Source organism: Sorghum bicolor, chromosome 7 (assembly GCF_000003195.3).
Source record: "Sorghum bicolor cultivar BTx623 chromosome 7, Sorghum_bicolor_NCBIv3, whole genome shotgun sequence".
NCBI lineage: Eukaryota > Viridiplantae > Streptophyta > Magnoliopsida > Poales > Poaceae > Sorghum > Sorghum bicolor.
Window position 1 is genome coordinate 31623199 of NC_012876.2, and position 21270 is coordinate 31644468.

The following is a 21270-nucleotide window of genomic DNA, read 5'->3' on the forward strand; positions in this document are numbered from 1 at the left end:
ATTTGAAAATCTGCAAAAACTCTAGAGCTATAGCTGATCAAAGAACAAGAGACATGGCGCTTGACTTGACCGTTCTATCTTTTAACTGCTCAAGACACAAGTGACGGTTACAAGCCCCATGGTGAAAGGTAAAATGAGTAAGTTTTAAGTCTTAACAGTTTATTCTAACTCAGAGATGAGACCTTGCTTGAATGCGTGTGTACTTTTAAGGCATGAAACCACTGCAGAAACTCTTGAGTTCATCCTTGCTCAGGGACGAGCAAGAGGTAAGCTTGGGGGAGTTTGTTGACGGTCCTTAAGTATCAAATTTAATTATCAAATAAACAAAGAAAAGGATCCAAATGAAATCAACATCTAGACTTAGGGTTTTATCTGACAGAATTCCACGAGTTTTGGTGTTTGTCTATTTCTGCAGGGGGTTATCAGGAAATAAGGAAGAAATGCCCACATGTCAGGATTACATAGAGATATCAACGCACCGCGCAATTTTCTACCATCTAGAAGACTCCAGAAGCCACCAGACCGAAGCGGAGGCGAAACGGGGCCAGGACCTTGGCGCCCGCCCAGTTTCCTTGGGCGCCCGCCCACCTGCCGAGCCCAATCAGGACTCTTTCTCTCGGGAGATCTCCACCGACCTATTGGATCCAGAATAACATAGTACCACATCGCCTACCGACCCAAAAACGCATAGAAGGGGAGGACTATATAAGGAGACCCCCCTGGCCCCTGGAGAAGACAAGAAATTATCATAGAGATTGAGGGGTGCCCTCAAAGGAAAACCTCTTCTCTAAATAATATTTCTTTTTAGGCTTAGCAACCAATGTAAAGTAGAAATAGATCTTATAGTTTCTACTAGATTGAGAGAGATAGAGTGGAGGTGTGGATCGGAGGAAGGCCGGCCTGTCGGTGTCTACTCCGAGTTGTACCTACGGGATCAAGTCTCCTAACCCGAGGCTTGCTTCTAAGATTCTTCAGTAATTCGACTTCTAATTCTTGTAAGTTCTTGTTTTATTGTTCTTTGGTTTATGAGTTTACTTTAATCCTCTTCCGGTTGAGTATTAGAGTAATCACTTGCTAGCGTAAACGTGGTGTTTAGGCTAGGGTACTCATAGATATCCCCTGACTAGCTGGACCATGGTAGTAGCGAGGAACGTGACATTTCCGAGTTACCTTTGTATCCCATATCTTGTTAGCAGGACGGGTAGGGTTATAGGTGCGGGTCGAACATCCTTTGTGTTGTCAAGATTCCGTGAGCCTCCCCAATAGAACTGTAGATCATCCTTACCAAGGTTAGAACGAGACTACGGTTGCAGTCTTCTCTATACATCGCTCACATCGAGAAACATTCTTTGTAGCCTAAAGGGGTAGTAGCAATAGATTTGGTTAGTCAGATGCACCTTTTCTCCCAGTGGTAAAAATATAAATACGATAACTCTGGATAACCTCCCGGGTGAAATGCTCACCGATATCCACGCGCTTGCGGATCATTTCCTGATTGCGTTACCAAATATCAACAAGCATTTCTGCCAGAAAGCTTGTTGGGTATTTTAAAAGCAAACAGAAAAATCCGCAAGCGCACGGATACCGATGTAGCTTTCACCCGGGAGTATTCCAGAGTATCGATTTTTCACAGAGAACGTGAGTGTACTAATTAAGATCCAAGATCGCCCAAGGATAACTATATAATTATTTTTAGTGGGAAGAGAGGAAGTTTCCTGAGAGTTCTCTAGTTGATCTAAGAATCAAGAATTACTTCAAGATTATCTATATCGGGACATCAGAGCACTAACCACAGAAAGAGATGAGAAGGGGGCTAGGAAGGTCTGACTACGGTCCTACAAACGCCGATCCGAACGAGATGGAATACGTCGACCGTTAGGGCTGTCACTACCCTAAGGCTACCACAACAATCCGCAGGATTGGGTGCAATTCCAGGTAATTGCAAGACTAAACACCACGTCTAATCTATTAATTACTACTCTAGCGTTATAAAGACTAGAGCACTTGATGCAAGCGGGAATCCAATAAATAACTTGAATGTAAATAAAAGTAATTAAAGAACTCAGGAATTATGAATTGAAGAACCTGGAGAACGATGAAGAACGAACCAGATGCTGCAAAAGTATAATGTTGTGGAAGATCCGACAGACCCGGCTCCTCCTTCGCTCTCCTCTTCTCTCTCCCTATTTTCTAGATTACAACTAGAACTAACTAGAACTAGAACTAGAGGAACTAGAACTAGAACTAGATGAACTAGAACTAGATCTAGATGAACTAGAGGTAGAACTAGAAGAACTAGAGGGATCCTCTCTACTTGGATGAAGAATTGAAACCCTAACTTTGATTCTGTAGAAGAGGTATGATCTCCAGGGGCCAGGGGGGTCTGGTTTTATAGTCCCTTCAAGTGAATCTGGGCCGTGGGATCAAACCGACATTAATCGCACGGTTTTCCTTGATCCTTTAGGTCGGTGGAGCGTGGTCCACGAAACGGGTCCGTTTTGGACACTATAGCTGGGCGGGCGCCCTCAGGACTAGGGCGGGCGCCCTGTGCGTGAGCCCTCTCGGCCTCTGCTTCGGTCCCGTGGCTTCTGGAGTCCTCTAGATGGTAGAAAATTGCACGGCACGTTAATATCTCTATGTAAACCCGACGTGTGGGGCTTTCTTCCGTATTTCCTGATAACCCCCTGCAGAAATAGACAAACACCAAAACTCATGGAATTCTGTCAGATAAAACCCTAAGTCTAGGTGTTGGTTCCATTTAGATCATTTTCCATGATTAGTTGATGGTTAAATGTGAGCATTAAGGACCGTCAACAAGCTCCCCCAAGCTTAACCTTTGCTCGTCCCTGAGCAAAGATGGACTCAAGAGTTTCTGTAGTGGTTTCATGCCTTAAAAATACACATGCATTTAAACAAGATCTCATCTCTGGGTTAGGGTAACTGTTAAGATTTAAACTTACTCATTTTACCTTCCACCATGGGGCTTGCAACCGTCACCTATGTCTTGAGCAGTTAAAAGATAGAACAGTCTAGTCAAGCGCCATGTCTCTTGTTCTTCGATTAACTATAGCTCTGGAGTTTTTGCAGATTTTCAAATAAAACTCAGAGATTCCTTGTATGACTCTCTCTAGTCTCTCTTGTGGTATTTCTGGATCCTTACAAAGGCAGTATTGGTATATGTCTTCTCTCAAAGTATGTGGTATTTGTGGTATAAGGCATAGTGGCATTGCCTTCTCTCTCACCCTACTCTTATAAGGTTTTGATATCTGGAGCTCATAGGTGGGAGACAGCTAATACATACTTACAAGACATTTATTGCATAGTCAAACCATGGATCCAGAAGAACAAGTCAATAAGTCAAATCAAGATGTGCATGTGTGGCGAATGAATGGTGCATGGTAATGATGGTGATAACAATGGTGAAAGTCTAATTCTACTTGTGCTCTTTTGAGGGGATACATACCTTTCTTGCTCTTTTGAAACTTTTTGAGGAGAATGAGATGCTCTATATATATATATTTTTTTTTTCTTCTCTTAGGTGGGTATCTTGTACCCCTAATTCTACTGTCGGACACTTGTCCATTTTTACCTCTCGTCTCATTTTTTCTTTTCTTCGAGGTTCCGGGCACTTGCCCCTTTTTATTTCCTCGTATCTTTTTTTTTTCTTCTCTTTTTTTTATTATTAGAGCACTCATCTCCTGAAATAATATAGCAAGTGGCAATAACCAAGATAACTTGAGCATTTATTTCACAGGGAAAAACAGAAATGTTTTTGGCTATTCTCTCCCGGATTAGGAGTAGAGTATTTTTGGGTGGTTCTGGAGATGGAAATGGATATATGTGGATGGTACTTCCTGAGTAGAGGCAGCATGTATGAGTGAACGTGCAAGTGAATCTTGATTTAACCACATGACAAGCTCCTAAGGGTCTACACAGCTTGACCACACTCAATGCTCATAAGTAGTAAAGTAAATGTGTGGTTCATAGTCTAGCAAGGATGTATATATGGCTGAGGGAGGAATTTAAACTCTCATTATACAAGAACTCATCATGCAACATTTTAAAGATTTTCAAAGATAAAATTCTCCAGAATTCTAGCATCTCTAGGAACAGATAAACAGCAGCTCAACCTTCCCATATCATATCCGTTAACGACTTAGACTTCAGATCAAGTAGTCTTCCCACAAGTTCAGGTTTAGAGCAAATATTAATTAATAACAGTCATTCCTAAACTTGAGAGAGATTTCAATTTTGAGAACTAGTCATGGCAGAGCAACTATTCATCATTTCCATGTGAGAGCTTATCATGAGGGTTCATAGCAAACTTTATTTATTTATTTATTTAGCAAACTAAGCAAAGATATATATATAAGCACAAAATCTTTATTTGGGTTTTTATGATTATGCATCTTTTTATTATTTGAGTAAAGTATAAACGTGAGTAGAATACTTAGCTGGATAAATGGGAGTGCTCTCACCAAGCTGGATTTTGATGTAATTCCTTCTGATGTAGCTAGCAGGTGTCAGGGGTGTATTTGAATGTCGGCAGCGCTCTGACAGCGATTAGGATGTCCTCCGTCTGCTAGTCTTCTTTGATCCTTGAATTCTGTGGAGCTCAAATAGACAACAAAGCTTTGTGGAACTAGTTAAGTGTTAGCATAAATATCTAGCCTTTATCATGTTGAGCCTCCTCAATAAATGTTACTCTTTTTAGTAGGATCATAAATCTTTTTATAGGACAGGAATATATTTATTTTATTTTTACGCCACCACAGTGAATGTACTTATGGGTTTTGTGCCATGAGCATACTCACATGGGGCTTACTATTTTTAACATTTTTATCTTCTTTTCAAGATATCATGAACCTGATTAACTAAGCAAACTATTTTAAATAGTTGAAAGGAAAAAGATAACTACCAAGTTTACCTCTTGGCAAGGCGTTCGGTGTTTTTAAGTCCTCCAAACGGGACTCTCCGTTTTCTCAGTCGTCCTGGGATTCACTGGATGGCATAGTCGGTGGTTCCAGTGGAGCCTGCTCTTCATGTATAACTATCTTTTTTCTCCACACCTGACTCGATGCTACGGTCTCCTCAGGACAGTTCTGTTCAAGTTATATGTCTTCAGACCTTACAACTTCTCCATCATAGTCTACCCATCTGTCCTTGATGATTTTGCCTTCTCTGGTTGCGGTTGCGCCGTCTCCTTCTTGTCCCGACCTGCTTAGAGTCTTCAACTATATAGTTAGGGTCAGTAAAATAGTGGCGTACCTTCTCAGAGGTGAAGTGCATGTGGACTTCTCGGGTTCCAATGTAGATGATTGCTTTAACGGTGCTGAGGAACGGTCTCCTAAGGATGATGGAGGATCATACTTGTCTTCTCCCATGTCAATAACCTTCAAATCATCTGGAGCTGAATGTATGTTGGTTGTAGGGACATAGTTCCATGCAGGAGCTGATAAGTGACTGCGGCCATTATGTTGATGTTAGATCCGGTGTCGTAGAGTGTCTTCTGAAAAGAATATCCATTGATTGTGCACTCGATGCTTGGAACACCAGGGTCATCCTTCTTGATCAAGAAAGGTGACTTGAGTTGATGATCTTGACCTCCTTGAGCTGTAGTGACCATCTTAGCTGACTCGGTACACATTTGCTTGTTCTTGTTCCTCCTGTTGGTCCTCTTCCTTGGTTCATGTCGGGATTGCTCTGGGATTTGTGTAGTCTTGTTTCTTGAAGGAAAACGTCTCCTTCTTCCCCTTGATGTGGAAACTGATCTTGGCAGCACTAGCGTAGATGACAGCTCCCGAGGTGTTCAGGAATGGCCTCCCTAGGATGATGGGTGCCCTCTCATCAGTACCAGTCTCTATCACCACGAAGTCTGCTGGGGCGTACAAGGTACCAACTCGGACGTAGAAGTTCTTCAATATTCCCCTAGGCATAATGTTGACACTGGAGCCAAAGTTGTAGAGTGCTTCTGGGGAGTCCACCATGCCGATGGCCAAGATCGGGATGACAGTGCGTCCTGGATTGTCTTTCTTGACCGGCAGAAGGTCAGTAATTACTTCCACAATGAGGTTACTCTAATAGTTATGTCCTCAAGCATCTCAGGGCAGTGATTGCCTGAGTGTTCAGTATCTCCAGTGTGTTTGTGCTCGTAGATACAAGTTCTTCACTTGGTGGAGTCTGGAAGTTGTAAAACTCCTTCATATTTTGCTTGAAGTGTACCTACTCATAGAGACAAGGTAGAGATCAAGTGCATGGGCCCTGTTGGTGGAAAACACCAACAGAACCAAAAGTGTATTTGTTCTCTCTAACCTTAAGCATAGTGAGAAAGACAAAATTGATGGATAATAAGACCATGAGTGTAACATTTGAAACATTTGTCAGATCAGATCACTCAACCTTATGGAAAGATAATCTATCTAAGTAAATATTTTTTTCTTTACATGACTATCGTTTTCCAAAGATTAAGTGTGCAACATTTTAGTTCATATGATTTGGAGTGTGGGATCACAAAGATGAAAGGACTAAACATATTGAATCGATTGGGTTGGTTAATCTAGAGTTGTAAATCATATATGTTTGTCTCTTTTATTCATGTGAACGCCAGAACCAAGGAGAACCTTTATAAAAGTGATAGTCAAGTACCTTAAGATGTTACCTTACTTGAAGAGTGATGGTACAGTATCACCTTGTGGAAGCTTTCCTTTCTTAGTGGTTGTGCATCGTGTTTGTGGCACCCTCCATGGATCATCTCTTGTGAGCTATGCCTTCCTTGTGTAAATTGTTAACTTTCATGTGTCTCTCTCTTTGTCTCCAATGTGAGTTTATCTAAGGACTTCCCAGGTCGATATTGAAAGTTTTCCTACAGGGGTTAGTCCAACAAAATATCCAATATCTACTATAGCATACTATCGGCTCAAAAATCAACCTAGACACCATGTCTAATTTGATTTAGGAGGGAATTTTAACCTAAGCATCATGCTTAATTTAAAATCCTTTGGAAGTAAGATCATCATTCCTAAACTAAGCACCATGCTTAATTAAGAGATAAATGAAACTACTCCAACCTAGACATATACTAAAGCAAATAAAGGTACCATGAGAGCATTTATAGAGATCTACTCAAGTGGAGATGAAGTAGTGTGATTAGTATTTAACAAATTGAGCATGTCTCAAAGGTAGGGACAACCAACATAGCAACATCGCAAATGATGTTTTTATATAAAGTACTCGCCCAAGCTTGAATTTTGCAAAACTCAAGTTTGGATGAATTTAATTCAATGTTGTTTGATGATTGGTTGTACATACCTTGTGCTTGTCATTCATCCGATCTTCTTGCTCCAATCCTGGAAAGGTTAGTGACAAGAATACCCGAAGGAATTTTTACAATTATCCTTATATGCTCAACACACAAGGTAATGTTGCAAATTAAAAGCTCATGTTACGATCTGATCACTGCTTGTTTTAGGACACTAAGCTTGTCCTTGGGAAACCATCAATTTATGTCAGTGAAGTGGTTTCCCCTCCAACGCTGACCTATATCAAGATCAACTCAACGAGATCTGCAAAATTTATTATAGACATATGCATCGACAACCGCCCTTTTAAAGTATTTATAAATAGAAAGGAAGTGGGGGTTGGAGATCTCAAATGTGGTGATGTTAGAGAGACCAATGGATTGTGAAGATGTTGCATATGAGCATGGAGTAAATGAAGTGGCTATGAAATAAATTCCATGCTCATTAATGCTTACAGTGAAATCCATGTGGTGTGGTGGAAATGGTAAGGTGAATGTGGTAAAAAAGGAAAAGAAAAAGGATACACGGACGACTTGGTTCGAAACTAGCACAGCTACCGTTCCCCGGCAACGGCGCTAGAAAGCTTGTTGGGTATTTTAAATGCAAACAGAAAAATCCGCAAGCGCACGGATACCGATGTAGCTTTAACCCGGGAGTATTCCAGAGTATCGATTTTTCACAGAGAACGTGAGTGTACTAATTAAGATCCAAGATCGCCCAAGGATAACTATATAATTATTTTTGGTGGGAAGAGAGGAAGTTTGCTGAGAGTTCTCTAGTTGATCTAAGAATCAAGAATTACTTCAAGATTATCTATATCGGGACATCAGAGCACTAACCACAGAAAGAGATGAGAAGGGGGCTAGGAAGGTCTGACTACGGTCCTACAAACACCGATCCGAACGAGGTGGAATATGTCGACCGTTAGGGCTGTCACTACCCTAAGGCTACCACAACAATCCGCAGAATTGGGTGCAATTCTAGGTAATTGCAAGACTAAACACCACGTCTAATCTATTAATTACTACTCTAGCGTTATAAAGACTAGAGCACTTGATGCAAGCGGGAATCCAATAAATAACTTGAATGTAAATAAAAGAAATTAAAGAACTCAGGAATTACGAATTGAAGAACCTGGAGAACGATGAAGAACGAACCAGATGCTGCAAAAGTATAATGTTGAGGAAGATCCGACAGACCCGGCTCCTCCTCCGCTCTCCTCTTCTCTCTCCCTATTTTCTAGATTACAACTAGAACTAACTAGAACTAGCACTAGAGGAACTAGAACTAGAACTAGATGAACTAGAACTAGATCTAGATGAACTAGAGGTAGAACTAGAAGAACTAGAGGGATCCTCTCTACTTGGATGAAGAATTGAAACCCTAACTTTGATTCTGTAGAAGAGGTATGATCTCCAGGGGCCAGGGGGGTCTGGTTTTATAGTCCCTTCAAGTGAATCTGGGCCGTGGGATCAAACCGACATTAATCGCACGGTTTTCCTTGATCCTTTAGGTCGGTGGAGCGTGGTCCGCGAAACGGGTCCGATTTGGACACTGTAGGTGGGCGGGCGCCCTCACGACTAGGGCGGGCGCCCTGTGCCTGAGCCCTCTCGGCCTCTGCTTCGGTCCCGTGGCTTCTGGAGTCTTCTAGATGGTAGAAAATTGCGCGGCACGTTAATATCTCTATGTAAACCCGATGTGTGGGGCTTTCTTCCGTATTTCTTGATAACCCCCTGCAGAAATAGACAAACACCAAAACTCGTGGAATTCTGTCAGATAAAACCCTAAGTCTAGGTGTTGGTTCCATTTAGATCATTTTCCATGATTAGTTGATGGTTAAATATGAGCATTAAGGACCGTCAACACAGAAATGCTTGTTGATATTAGGTAACGCAATCAGGAAATGATCCGCAAGCGCACGGATATCGGTGAGCATTTCACCCGGGAGGTTATCCAGAGTTATCGTATTTATATTTTTACCACTGGGAGAAAGGGTGCATCTGACTAACCAAATCTATTGCTACTACCTCTTTAGGCTACAAAGAATGTTTCTCGATGTGAGCGATGTATAGAGAAGACTGCAACCGTAGTCTCGTTCTAACCTTGGTAAGGATGATCTACTGTTCTATTGGGGAGGCTCACGGAATCTAGACAACACAAAGGATGTTCGACCCGCACCTATAACCCTACCCGTCCTGCTAACAAGATATGGGATACAAAGGTAACTCGGAAATGTCACGTTCCTCGCTACTACCACGGTCCAGCTAGTCAGGGGATATCTATGAGTACCCTAGCCTAAACACCACGTTTACGCTAGTAAGTGATTACTCTAATACTCAACTGGAAGAGGATTAAAGTAAACTCATAAACCAAAGAACAATAAAGCAAGAACTTACTAGAATTAGAAGTCGAATTACTGAAGAATCTTAGAAGCAAGCCTCGGGTTAGGAGACTTGATCCCGTAGGTACAACTCGGAGTAGACACCGACAGGCCGGCCTTCCTCCGATCCACACCTCCACTCTATCTCTCTCAATCTAGTAGAAACTAGAAGATCTATTTCTACTTTACATTGGTTGCTAAGCCTAAAAAGAAATATTATTTAGAGAAGAGGTTTTCCTTCGAGGGCACCCCTCAATCTCTATGATAATTTCTTGTCTTCTCCAGGGGCCAGGGGGGTCTCCTTATATAGTCCTCCCCTTCTATGCGTTTTTGGGTTGGTAGGCGATGTGGTACTATGTTATTCTAGATCCAATAGGTCGGTGGAGATCTCCCGAGAGAAAGAGTCCTGATTGGGCTCGGCAGGTGGGCGGGCGCCCAGGTCCTGGCCCCGTTTCGCCTCCGCTTCGGTCTCGTGGCTTCTGGAGTCTTCTAGATGGTAGAAAATTGCGCGGTGCGTTGATATCTCTATGTAATCCTGACATGTGGGCCTTTCTTCCTTATTTCCTGATAACCCCTGCAGAAATAGACAAACACCAAAACTCGTGGAATTCTGTCAGATAAAACCCTAAGTCTAGATGTTGATTTCATTTGGATCCTTTTCTTTGTTTATTTGATAATTAAATTTGATACATAAGGACCGTCAACAAACTCCCCCAAGCTTACCTCTTGCTCGTCCCTGAGCAAGGATGAACTCAAGAGTTTCTGGAGTGGTTTCATGCCTTAAAAGTACACACGCATTCAAGCAAGGTCTCATCTCTGAGTTAGAATAAACTGTTAAGACTTAAAACTTACTCATTTTACCTTTCACCATGGGGCTTGTAACCGTCACTTGTGTCTTGAGCAGTTAAAAGATAGAACGGTCAAGTCAAGCGCCATGTCTCTTGTTCTTTGATCAGCTATAGCTCTAGAGTTTTTGCAGATTTTCAAATAAAACTCAGAGATTCCTTATATGACTCTCTCAAATCTCTCTTTTGTGGTATTTCTGGATCCTTACCAAGGCAGTAATGGTATATGTCTTCTCTCAAAGTATGTGGTATTTTTGGTATAATGCATAGTGTTATTACCTTCTCTCTCACCCTACTCTAATAAGGTTTGATATCTGGAGCTCATAGGTGGGAGACAGCTAATACATACTTACAAGACATTTATTGCATAGTCAAACCATGGATCCAGAGAAACAAGTCAATAAGTCAAATCAAGATGTGCATGTGTGGCGAATGAATGGTGTATGGTGATGATGGTGATAATAATGGTGAAAGTCAAATTCTACTTTTGCTCTTTTGAGGGGATACATACCTTTCTTGCATTTTGAAGCTTTTTGGGGAGAATGAGATGCTCTATATTTTCTTTTTCTTTTCTCTCAGGAGGGTATCTTGTACCCCTAATTCTACTGTCGGACACTTGTCCATTTTTACCTCTCGTCTCACTTTTTTCTTTTTCTTCAAGGTTCCGGGCACTTGCCCCTTTTTATTTCCTCGTATTTTTTTCTCTTCTCTCTTTTTTTTCTTTCTTCTTTTTTTAGAGCACTCATCTCCTCAAATAATGTAGCAAGTGGTAGTAACCAAAATAACTGGAGCATTTATTTCACAGGGAATAACAGGGATTGGAAAATGTTTTTGGCTATTCTCTCCCGGATTAGGAGTAGAATAATTTCGGGTGAATGTGGAGATGGAAATGAGTGGATATATGTGGATGGTACTTCCGGAGTAGAAGTAGCATGTATGAGTGAACGTGCAAGTGAATCTTGATTTTAACCACATGACAAGCTCCTAAGGGTCTACACAGCTTGACCACACTCAATGCTCATAAGAAGTAAAAAGTAAATATGTGGCTCAAAGTCTAGCAAGCATGTATATATGGCTGTGGTAGGATTTTAAACTCTCATCATACAGGAACTCATCATGTGATATTTAAAAGATTTTTCAAAGATAAAATTCTCCAGAATTCTAGCATCTCTAGGAACAGATAAACAGCAGCTCAACCTTCCCATATCATATCCGTTAACGACTTAGACTTTAGATCAAGTACTCTTCCCACAAGTTCAGGTTTGGAGCAGTTTTAAATTATAACAGTTATGCCTAAACTTGAGAGAGATTTCAATTTTAAGAACTAGTCATGGCAGAGCAACTATTCATCATTTCCATGTGAGAGTTTATCATAAGGGTTCATAGCAAACTTTATTTATTTATTTATTTAGCAAACTAAGCAAATATATATATATATAAAAGCACAAAATCTTTATTTGGGTTTTCATGATTATGCATCTTTTTATTATTTGAGCAAAGTATAAACGCGAGTAGAAACACTTAGCTGGATAAATGGGGGTGCTCTCCCCCAAGCTGGATTTTGACGTAATTTCTTCTGACGTAGCTAGCAGGTGGTGGAGGTGTTTTTGAAAGTCGGCAGCACCGTGACAGCGATTAGGATGTCCTTCGTCTGCTAGTCTTCTTTGATCCTTGAATTCTGTGGAGCTCAAATAGACAACAAAGCTTTGTGGAACTGGTTAAGTGTTAGCATAAATATCTAGCCTTTATCATGTTGAGCCTCCTCAATAAATGTTACTCTCTTTAGTAGGATTGTAAATTTATTTTTATATTTTTATATTTATAGGACAAGAATATATTTATTTTATTTTTATGCCACCACAGTGAATGTACTTATGGGTTTTATGCCACTCGTATACTCACATGGGGCTTACTGTTTTTTTAACATTTTTATTTTCTTTTTAAGATAGCATGAACCTGATTAACTAAGCAAACTATTTTAAATAATTGAAAGGAAAAGGATAACTACCAAGTTTATCTCTTGGCAAGGCGTTTGGTGTTTTTAAGTCCTCCGAACGGGACTCTCCGTTTTCTATCGTCCTGGGATTCGCTAGGTGGCGTAGTCGGTGGTTCCGGCGGCACCTCCTCTTCGTGTGCAACTATCTTCTCTCTCCACACCTGACTCGGTGCTACGGTCTCCTCAGGACAGTTTTGTTCAAGCTGTATGTCTTCAGACCTTATCACTTCTCCTTCGTAGTCTATCCATCCGTCCTTGATGATTCGCCTTCTCTGGTTGCGGTTGCGTTGTCTTCTTCTTGTCCTGACCTGCTTAGAGTCTTCAACTATATAGTTAAGGTCAGTAAAATAGCTGCGTACCTTCTCAGAGGGGAAGTATATGTGGACTTCTCCGCTTCCAATGTAGATGATTGCTTTGATAGTGTTGAAGAACGGTCTTCCAAGGATGATGGGTGGATCGTACTCGTCTTCTCCCATGTCAATGATCTGAAAATCATCTGGAGCTGAATATATTGGTTGTAGGGGCATGGTTCCATGCAGGAGCTAATAAGTGACTGCGGCCATTATGTTGACATCAGATCGTGTGTCGTAGAGTGTCTTCTAAAAAGAGTATCCATTGATTGTGCACTCGATGCTTGGAACACCAGGGTCGTCCTTCTTGATCAAGAAAGGTGACTTGAGTCGACGATCTTGACCTCTTTGAACTGCAGTGACCATCTTAGTTAACTCGGTCCACATTTGCTTGTTCCTGTTCCTCCTGTTGTTCCTCTTCCTTGGTTTATGTCGGGATTGCTCTGAAGTTTGTGTAGTCTTGTTCTTGAAGGAAAGTCTCCTTCTTCCCCTTGATGTAGAAACTGATCTTGGCAGCATTAGCGTAGATGACACCTCTGGTGTTTAGGAATGGCCTCCCTAAGATGATGGGTGCCCTCTCCTCAGTACCAGTCTCTATCACCACGAAGTTTGCTGGAGTGTACAAGGTACCAACTCGGACACAGAGGTTCTTCAATATTTCCTTTGGAAAACTAAGTGTCTAATCTCCATTGTGTTTGTGCTCGTAGATCCCGGTGTTGACACCAGAAGTGGCAAACGGTTATACCGCAAGCGTACGGTAGTCAATGTAGCCTTCACCGGGAGTATTCCAGGTATCGTGATTTCCACGGGGAACGCGAAGTGAATTAACTAGGCTTTAGATCGTTAGGTGATGATCAAAGGGTCTAGGATAATGGGGTAGAGAGGTCTAACTAGTATTAATGCCTGGTCTTGGTAATTAAGTATAGTCAAGGTTTTTCACCTAACTCTTTACTGAGGGCGATACCTGAAAAGGAGGATTGAGTTAACGAGGTTTTTCACCTCCCCGTCTCCTAAGCGACTACCCTGCTCAGCCCAACTATTATTTGCAACTTGCCTACAACAGATGCGAGGAGCTTTCCGCCTAGCGAGGACTGTCACTCTCACACTAGGTGTCTACACAACTGCGACAAGGAGTCCACACTGGCAAGAAGTAGTCTAGACACCACGTCTAAACTAGCTCTTGCTACCCTAAGCTTAGCTAAAGCTAAGAGCACTCAAGATCAAGCAATGTGCCAGTAAAGGATTCTTATACTTAAAGTACCAGACCAAATATTAAATACTAGAAAAGACTCAGAAGTAAGACTTACAAGAAGACCTGCTTCCGCGGAGGTGCTCCGCGAAGAAGACTCCCGACAGGCCGGGACTCCTCCTTGGAACTCCTCACTCTCTACTCACTATGATAGCACTAAGGTACTAAAGTAGTTTACTCCTAAGATACATGACATTTAAGTGAAGGAATAGGGGGGTATTTATAGTGGGAGATGGAGTAGGGGCTACTCCGGTGCCACGTCAGCGATCCGCGTCATCTTCATCATGCACCATTGGATCAAACCGACTTCACAACCGCCATCTGATCAACGGTAGAGGCAAACTAACATGTGCAACATGTGGGCAAGGTCGGTGGGAGGCCAACCGACCCTGGAACCGCCATGAAGTGGGGTCGGCCGACCCCCTATCTGGCTGGTTGGGCCCACCTGCAGTGTCCTGGAGGCTCTCTGATGTCGGTGGAGTTGAGCTGACCTGTGGGACCCACCAAAGTGGGGTCGCCCGACCCCAATTCTATGGGGTTAGGGTGTCAGCCCTGTCCTACATGTCTTCCTCTTCATGACTATAATGTTGTCTTGGTTACTGGTGTCACTGATCTTTAGTTATTCACCCCTTCTTAGTGTTTGGACCCTTGAAAAGTACCTGTTCTTACTCCTGCAACCAAATAGTAGCATGTACATGTGGAACTAGGTTATATGTACCTATATTACTACTTTGTTTGGTTGTTTTCTCCCAAAATGAGTCTTATGTTGACGGTTATGATAGTAGAAAACATGGTATAAATACCGTCAACAAGACCCCCCACACTTGAGTCTTTGCTCGTCCTCGAGTAAAGGTAAATACCTTCAACACCCGGGCACCAGGGCGGGCGCCCTAAACCAGGTCACCAGGGCGGGCGCCCTGGGCCTGGCCCCTTTCGGCCTCCGTCTTCTTCCCGTGGCTTCTGGACTCTTCTAGATGGTAGAAAATCGCGCGGTGCGTTGATATCTCTATGTAATCCCGACATGTGGGCCTTTCTTCCTTATTTCCTGATAACCCCCTGCAGAAACAGATAAACAACAAAACTCGTGGAATTCTATCAGATCAAACCCTAATTCTAGGTGTTGGTTGCATATTGGTCCTTTCTCTTGTTTATTTGATAATTAAAATTGATACTTAAGAACCGTCAACAAATACCCCCATACTTAGGCTTTTACTCGTCCTCGAGAAAAGGATGGTTAAGAACAATATCTGGGGTAAAACATTTTAAAACATTCTTTATATTTGCAGGGTGTAAAAAAATTCACTGTGTACCATAGGGATGTTCTTGGTTAAGAGTAAAGATCCTTTCTTCTCAATTCACTGTGTACCTAAACCCTTCTCTTCGCTCGGGATATTCCACCGACCTATTGGATCAAGAAAAACATAGTACCACCTCGCCTATCGACCCAAAAATGCATAGAAGGGGAGGACTATATAAGGAGACCCCCCTGGCCCCTGGAGAAGACATGAAGAAATTATCATAGAGACTGAGGGGTGCCCTCGAAGGAAAACCTCTTCTCTAATTAATATTTCTTTTTAGGCTTAGCAACTAATGTAAGGTAGAAATAGATCTTCTAGTTTCTACTAGATTGAGAGAGATAGAGTGGAGGTGTAGATTGGAGGAAGCCCGGCCTATCGGTGTCTACTCTAAGCTTGTACCTGCGGGATCAAGTTCTCCTAACCCGAAGCTTGCTCCTAGGATTCTTCAGTAATTCGACTTCTAAATTCTAGTAAGTTCTTGTTTTATTGTTCTTATGGGTTATGAGTTTACTTTAATCTCTTCGCGTAGAGTTTAGAGTAATCATTGCTGGCGTAAACGTGGTGTTTAGGCTGGGGTACTCATAGATATTCCCTGACTAGCTGGACCGTGGTAGTAGTGAGGAACGTGACAATTCCGAGTTACCTTTGTAGATCACATCTCGTTAGCAGGAAGGATAGGGTTTATAGGTGCGGGTCGAACATCCTTTGTGTTGTCTAGATTCCGTTAGCCTCCCCATTAGAACAGTAGATCATCCTTACCAAGGTTAGAAGGAGACTACGGTTGCAGTCTTCTCTATTTATCACTCACATCGAAAGACATTCTTTGTGCCTAAAGGTTAGTAGTAATAGACCGGTTAGTCAGATGCACTCTTTCTCCTAGTGGTAAAAAAATAAATACGATACTCTGGATAATTTCCCGGGTGAAGTGCTCACCGTTATCCGTGCACTTGCGGATCAATTCCTTATTGTGTTCCCAAATATCAACAAGCATTTTTGGCGCCGTTGCCGGGGAGAAAGACGGTTGCTGAGATAACCTGAGTCTTACTACTAGCTTGTATCTATACTTTTATCTTTTCTTATCTTTTATATTCTTTATTTATTTTCTTTACTCTTACCTTATGGAAAACCAAAATTCTAAATCGATCCATGAATCTGCAATCCCCTTAGCAACTGACCTTTTACCATGGGAATCATCACAGCCTATCCAAACGTCCCAGTATAAGTTAAGTTCTAGGTTGATTGCCATGATTCAAAACCTATCTTTTTCGGGAAAGGAAGACGAAAACCCTTACCTTCATATTAGAGATTTTGAGCAAACATGTGATTGTCTTCGCATTGAAGGCATTTCTGATAAAACTTTACGTTGGAAGCTTTTTCCTTTTTCCTTAAAGGGAAAAGCTAGACAATGGTACAGTTAGAAGGTAAGTCAACAACAAGGTGAATGGGGAGTTTTACGAGCCAACTTTTGTCTAGATTTCTATTCCCTTGACCGTATAGCCGACCTTAGACTGGAAGTCCTATCTTTTAAACAAAAAGATAATGAAACTTTGGGAAAATCCTGGAAACATTTTTCTAATCTTTTAGAATCTGGTCCAAACCTTAATCTTGAAGACCCTGTTCTTTTATTTCACTTTTTTCGAGGTCTTCATAAAAATCACAAGCAAATGCTACACACAATGTCTAGAGGTTCTTTCTTTCGCATCCCTGCCGATAAACCTAGAGTGATCCTAGATAGAATCCTAGAAGCTGAGATGGATAATACCCTTCATGATGAAACCTACGAAGCCGAAGTAGACACTTTGCCAAATTCTTCATCTACTTTAGCTATCCCAAGTTCTGAGCCACAAGAGGAAGAAATTCCACCACCGGACTTCATGCAGGATATAGAATCCGATCTTTTTGCCGATTTTGGAAATATTTCAAACTACCATTCTATTGACAAACCCCAAAACGGCCAGTTTAGCATTTATTTGCCAAGTGAATATCAATTGAGAGAGCTTATCTCAGTAATAAGTAGCGAATGGTTGGAGGAATCAGAGCTTTCCTCTGATGTGATCCGGTTGGACACACCCTCTATAACTATACGCTGTGCTTATAATTCTGATCGATTTAATGCTCTCTATAATCCTGTTGTGGGGATCAACATCATGTCTGAATCTTTTGCAGTTAAACTATTTAAAAATCTTGTCTTAACCCCCACAACAAAGGTCATAAAGGAATCTTCAGGACGATTAGTCCCCAGTCTTGGAATTATAAATGTCCTACCTCTTACGGTAGAAGGCTCCATGGTTCATTTGAACTTCTATATCTTTGATACATGGGACTTCGACCTGTTAATAGGACAACCTTTTAGAAGACTCCTTTATGAAGGTCATACTGGAAAGCTACACATTTATTTTGGAAAAACCTTTAAATTCCCAATAACAATTTCACACTCCTTAAACAATAAGGCCGAGTCATATCTTTTGCCTCATCCTATGGAGGAGGTAAAGGCTGCATCTCTAGAGCTTTTAGAGGAACCAGACTTAGAAGACGAAACTCCGTTCTTCACAGAAGAAGAAGCCGAACCTTCTGAGCCTGAACCCTTAGATGAGTTTGCAGAAACACCTAGACCCCCCATAGAGCTTAAAACTTTACCACCCGGTCTTACCTATGCTTTCCTAAACAATAATCCAGAGTTCCCTATGATCATTAGCGATAAACTCAATCAGGATCAAACTCTGCGATTAATGACCATTCTTGAGAAACATCACTCAGTTTTTGGCTACTCACTCCAAGATCTTACAGGAATCAGTCCTATGATTTGTACCCATCGTATTCCAACAGATCCTTCTGTTTCACCCTCTCGAGAACCCCAACGTAGACTTAACAACACTATGAGAGAGGTAGTTAAAAAGGAAGTTATAAAGTTGCTGCATGCAGGAATTATATATCCTGTGCCGCACAGTGAGTGGGTAAGCCCAGTACAAGTTGTGCCCAAAAAGGGAGGCATGACTATTATTATGAATGAAAAGAACGAGCCAATTCCGCAACGCACCGTCACAGGATGGCGGATGTGCATAGACTATAGAAAACTAAACAAAGCCACGAGAAAGGATCACTTTCCTTTACCTTTTATTGATGAAATGCTAGAGCGATTAGCGAACCATTCGTTCTTTTGTTTCTTAGATGGATATTCAGGGTATCATCAGATCCCGATCCATCCCGATGATCAAAGCAAAACCACTTTTACATGCCCTTATGGAACTTATGCTTACCATAGAATGTCTTTTGGGTTATGTAATGCACCAGCTTCTTTTCAAAGATGCATGATGTCTATATTTTCTGATATGATTGAAGAGATTATGGAAGTTTTCATGGATGATTTCTCTGTTTATGGAAAAACTTTTGATAGTTGTCTTGAAAACTTAGACAAGGTTTTGCAAAGATGTGAAGAAAAGCACTTAATCCTTAATTGGGAAAAATGTCATTTTATGGTTAGGGAAGGAATAGTGCTGGGACACCTAGTGTCTGAAAGAGGGATTGAGGTAGACAAAGCTAAAATTGAAGTAATTGAACAACTACCTCCACCTGTGAACATAAAAGGAATTCGAAGCTTTCTTGGCCATGCTGGTTTTTATCGTAGATTCATAAAAGATTTTTCATTTATTGCTAGACCACTTACTCTTTTGCTAGCCAAGGATGCTCCTTTCGAGTTTGATGATGCATGTTTAACATCTTTCAATTTATTAAATAAAGCACTCATCTCTGCACCAATCATTCAACCCCCTGATTGGTCGTTGCCTTTTGAAATTATGTGTGATGCTAGTGATTATGCTGTGGGGGCAGTATTGGGACAAACTAAAAATAAGAAGCATCATGCAATTGCTTATGCCAGTAAAACTTTGACAGGAGCTCAACTTAATTATGCAACCACTGAAAAAGAGCTTCTGGCTGTTGTCTTTGCCATTGATAACTTTAGATCTTATTTAGTTGGAGCTAAAATAATCGTTTACACTGATCATGCTGCACTAAAATATTTGCTCACTAAAAAAGATGCTAAACCTCGCCTGATTAGATGGATCTTATTACTCCAAGAATTTGACTTAGAAATAAAAGATAAAAAAGGAGTAGAAAATTCTGTCGCCGATCACTTGTCTAGAATGTATTTTAAGAGTCCACAGGAAACCCCCATCAATGATTCACTCCGGGACGACATGCTCTACGGGATTAACAGGTCTGACCCCTGGTATGCAGAAATTGTTAATTTTATGGTTTCAGGGTATGTACCACCAGGAGCAAACAAGAAGAAGCTTATTCAAGAAAGTTTTTCACATATATGGGATGAGCCATACCTCTTCCGGGTATGTTCTGATGGCTTACTTAGGAGATGTGTGAGCACTGAGGAAGGATGGAAGATCATCGACATATGTCATTCATCACCATATGGAGGTCACTATGGAGCATTCCGTACACATTCAAAGATCTAGCAGTGTGGATTCTACTGGCCTACAATGTATGAAGACACGAAGCAATATATCAGAAGATGTGGGCCATGTCAAAGGCACGGAAACATAAATACAAGGGATGCAATGCCACTCACCAACAACCTTCAGATTGAGCTCTTTGATGTCTGGGGAATAGACTACATGGGTCCATTTCCTCCATCAAAGAAGTGCGAGTACATCTTGGTGGCAGTTGACTATGTCTCCAAGTGGGTAGAAGCATTACCTTGCAAGCATGCCGACAACGTCAGTTCAAAGAGGATGTTTGAGGAAATTATATTTCCAAGATTTGGAGTCCCCAGAGTAGTGATAAGTGATGGAGGAGCACACTTCATCGACAAACGCTTCAAGCAATATCTATCAAAACATGGAATCCGTCACAACGTTGCTACCCCTTATCATCCTCAGACAAGTGGCCAAGCAGAGACTTCCAACAAACAAATCAAGAATATTCTTCAGAAGACAGTAAATGAAATGGGAACGGCGTGGAAAGACAAGTTACCCGATGCACTCTGGGCATACCGGACAGCATACAAAACCCCAATTGGAATGTCTCCATACCAATTGGTGTACGGGAAGACTTGCCATCTACCTGTTGAACTAGAGTTCAAAGCACGCTGGGCCATAAAGAGATGGAATATGGACCTAGATGTTGCTGGAGATTATAGAAGAATGCAACTATCAGAATTGGAAGAATGGCGAGAGAAGGCATATCACAACTCAAAGATCTACAAAGAAAGAGTCAAGAGGTGGCATGACAAGAGAATCAAGAAGAAGGAGTTCACACCCGGAGATAAGGTATTACTTTTTAATTCCAGGATGAAGCTTTCCGGGCATGGAAAACTCCAGAGCAAATGGGAAGGACCATTCAAGGTAATTAATTCATCATCCCACGGAGCTATCACACTTCAAAATAGCGAAGGTACGTTATTCAAGGTAAATGGTCAACGTCTTAAATTATTTTTAGAGCCCAATGAAGAATTTGAAGAAATAGACGTAGTACATTTTTACCTTCCCATGGAGAATTAGAGCCCGACCTTTTTAGTCTGATGTTTTGGGTCATATATATATTTTTCTAAATAATTTCATATCTAGAAACGCGCTCGAGAAAGTGGGCCCACAGAGGGGCCAGAGAGAGGGCGGGCGCCCAGCTCAGGTGGGCGGGCGCCCAGCTCAGGTGGGCGGGCGCCCAGCTCCTATTCCCCCTCGGTCCCGATTTTCTCTGTTATGGAAAATGCACTTATGGTAATTCGAATACCCTCGTATGGAAAGTTTTCCACGTACATCAACCGGAGCAACCCGAACAACCCATAGAGGCACCTTTTTGACCCCTATATAAATAGACCCCTGACCTCAGTTTTCAAACAACA